This window comes from Morone saxatilis, unplaced genomic scaffold (genome assembly GCF_004916995.1).
Source record: "Morone saxatilis isolate NCDOM2014 unplaced genomic scaffold, NCSU_SB_2.0 Contig1, whole genome shotgun sequence".
Lineage (NCBI taxonomy): Eukaryota > Metazoa > Chordata > Actinopteri > Moronidae > Morone > Morone saxatilis.
The window spans coordinates 2,355,507-2,359,427 of record NW_023339651.1 but is presented as its reverse complement, the minus strand read 5'-3'; positions in this window follow the sequence as shown (position 1 = coordinate 2,359,427).

Sequence of the window (3,921 nt, the reverse complement as noted above, 5' to 3'; positions counted from 1 at the left end):
TTTATTTATCCCGAGGGAAATTGAAGTTGTGACGTGGACAGAGATCAGAAACTGGACTCGGTGCATTATTGATGTACGCTGCTGGAAGGGTCCATTTCCAGATGTATGTGTGACTAAGCTGCACTAATAATAGACCAGTCTGCCTTTTTATACCACATCTGTCCTCTCGGCAACCTCTCCGTCTTCCTCTCAGCTCATCACTCAATAAAAGCTGCTTCACCCAGGAACTTCAGAACTTTATACAGTCTGTATATAAAAATATAAATATATATGTATGTGTATGAATGTGGTGTTAAGGGCTGGTGGCCTTCACATGTTGTTGTCAAGCTTCAGTCCTGATTGTAAGTTCCTCTTCAACAGCTTTTAAGTGTTTGATGTTCTGTTTACATTCATTTAGTTAAAGGGCAGAAACACTGAGGGGTGCAGTTGCAGAGAAACAACACTAGATGGAGCTGAAACATCACATTCAACAACATCATCAGACACAAGAGCCTCATTAATGCAGCTTTCTCTCACTCTGATGTGTTTATATAAGGAGTCATTTCAGTTTTTAGACGTATTTCCAGTAACACTTTACCTATATTTAGCATTTATAAGCAGAATACAAACATGTAATGAAAGATTTGTGTCACATTTCTGTTTGTCCAACTTAATTTCAATAAAACTTTACTAAAAAAAATACACATTTCTTTATATTTTCACTCATATTCTACAAGATGCTCTAAAGACTTTCATCCATCTCTTGTTCCATCACTGCAAATTAATATACTTTAACTTTATTTAAAATAAAAACATCTCAAAAGGTCTCAAAGGTTCATAACAGTTCATAGATCGCAATATAATTTCACATTTATATTAATATTGTATATTTAGCTGCTTGAATGTTGTGATACACAATCTTTATTATTATATTTATAAAGGGGAAGTGACTTTCCTGCACATTGTTCTATTCCTATTGTCATTATATATTTATATTTATAATGCATGTGCAAACAATACAAACAAAACAACATTATAATATACTTTATCATTCTAAGATTTAATTTTGAAATAGATTCTTGTGGATTTTGTTCAAACAAGCCTGAAACTATTTAACATTTATGTTTTTCTTCTTATTATTCTTCAGTCACAATGAAGGTTTTTGTAGGTTAAATATCAGGACCGATCATCAATCATTTTATTGATATGGATGGTCTCCTACAGAAGCTGTTAAATATAATATATATGAATGTTAATGGAAGAATAGTTAAACCTCCCTAATTGGCTTTAAAAATAAAGTTAAAATCAATTTATTTTCCATAAAATTAAGAATAATCCGTCTATTAATGAATTCTGTCATATTGTCAACCACCAAATGTTCTTTGCTTTTTTACCATTATAATATAATATAATCTACATTTGTTCAATAAAGAGGAATAAACAATATATAGTCCCCATGTGGCTCAGATCTGGTATCCATATAAGACAGTTAACGTGGTCATATCTCAGACTTTCACAATCTGTCTTCATTAATAAACACTTGGCATATTCACAGGAGCATTTCCAGACTTTTGATCCTGGGGAGGCATCAAGTATGTGTCTCAGCTTTCTATTCACTCTCAATTTATGCTGTTCCAACACTGTTTATGGACCCGAGTCTGCAGAAATATTCAAATTACACTAAAGTAACACATACAACACGCAAAAAGCTGCATGAATTAGCATAAAGTGTCTGCACCGAGTTGTGGGTTTCCATAGGACTCATTTTCATTCAGATATACAGTTCAGGAGGACCAGTGCCACCACATAACACACTACCTAGATCCTTCGTTGTACTGCATTGGCTCCGCCCCGCTCGCCCCCTCTTCACCATTACTTGGACAGTTTCTTTATTTTCAGGTTGAATCCCGCCCACCCGAGTTTATGCCCCTGCATATTTGTCAACAACAAAACAGAATTATAAACAAATATTTATTGATTTATTTTATATATAATGTCATTTGTAAAACTGTAAAATGTAATTTGTGCAAGAATCTTTGTTTCTCTCATGTGGTCCAGTGGTTCCCCAACTGGGGAGGGTCCGCGACCCCCATTAGGGGTCGCCAAAGCATCATGGGGGGGTCGCAAGGCCTTCTTGATTTTAAGGTGTGCTAGAAAACTTTAAAAATATACACAGAAGGTCGATATCTCAGTATTTGGTTTACTTCTGTGAAGTAAAGTCTAAAAATACAATGGTCAAACATCAGGGAGAAGATAACATTTGTCCAAAAAGAAACTTACTAAGTTTGTTTGATTGTAAAAAATGATTAAAAATCCATAATACAGACAGAGAATTGTATAAAAAGTTCCCTAAACAGGAAATAATCTGCTCAAAATTCATCCAAATCTCTTATTTTACACAAACTTCCTGCAGTTACTGAGTTCACAGTTTTTAATATAATATGAAATATACATTAAATATGTCACTGATTCAGTTTAATAAATGAAAGAAAAAAGGTTCCTTAAGGAAAAAGGTTGTGAAACCACTGAACTGGTCCAACACAGGGCCACAAAAGGCTGAATTATGTCTGTAGATCGGCTCTATAGTGAGCTGTAATTATACTGTAACTATAACTGTTACTTAATATCTTCAACCCTCCACTTATGGAGTTATATTGACAAATAAACACTTCTTCCTACAGACACATTATAATGTGTTATAAACCATTGAACATACATATAGTGCTGATTCTGTGAATGCTGAATACGAGGATTTACAGTTTCCTTGTATTTCCTTTAAATTTCTCTTCATTTTCCCCACATTTAAACAATAATATAGATATATTGGAGTCAAAGACACATTTTCCACGTCTGCAGTTCACTTTTATGTTAAAATGATAATTGTAAAGATTATTTTAATGGGTTTTTTTTTAAAAGCTGCTTTAAGAAAAGCAGTTTTTTCCCATTAATGATAAAACATTCTCCTCCCATTATTCTCCCTCAGTGTGTCTGGATTACACCTTTTCTTCCTCTTCATAAGGAATCATCCAATTACTCAAACACAGGTGAGACAAAGGACGACAAGCGATCTCATCAGCATGATAATGGCTATTGCTTCATGAAAGCTTCTCTCTGCTGCGTCATGATATCTGCATTTCGCTGTAATTCAGAATTTCTGGAAACACGTTTCCTAGAATAAGAAAAACTGCTTCTCTGCAACAGGAGTCTTCAGTATCACTGCAGTACCGTCTATGGGGTCAAAGGTTATGTTTAATCAGATTAAGCCACAACCAATATTTAGAGATATGAAATCATTATTCTGAGATATTAAGTCATTATTCTGAGATATTATTTCATTATTTTTATATTAAGTCATTGTTTTTGGATTCAAAGTCATTATTTTGAGATATTAATTCATTGTTTTTGGATTCAAAGTCATTATTTTGAGATATTAACTCATTATTTGAGATATTAACTCATTATTTTGAGATATTAACTCATTATTCTGAGATATTAACTCATTATTTTGAGATATTAACTCATTATTTGAGATATTAAGTCATTATTTTGAGATATTAGGTCATTATTCTGAGATATTAACTCATTATTTGAGATAATAAGTCATTATTCTGATATATTAAGTCATTATTTAGAGATATTATTTCATTACTCTGAGATATTAAGACTTACAGAATCCTTTTTTTCCTCGTCACATTGGCAGAAATGGGCCTCCATATAAAATACAACCAAAATCATGTTTGCATGCAGTAAATATTGCACAAAGCCTCAACTGGGTTATTCTAACAGACTCACGTTGTTTACATGTGGACTGGTTACTCCAGTAACCGCGTTGAATATACCGTAAAACACGCCGTCCAGAGCCCGTTGGCATGACAGCTCCCTCATGAGACAAACCTCCAGATTATCAGACATCATTTATATTCTGCATCGGCTCCTTCCAGC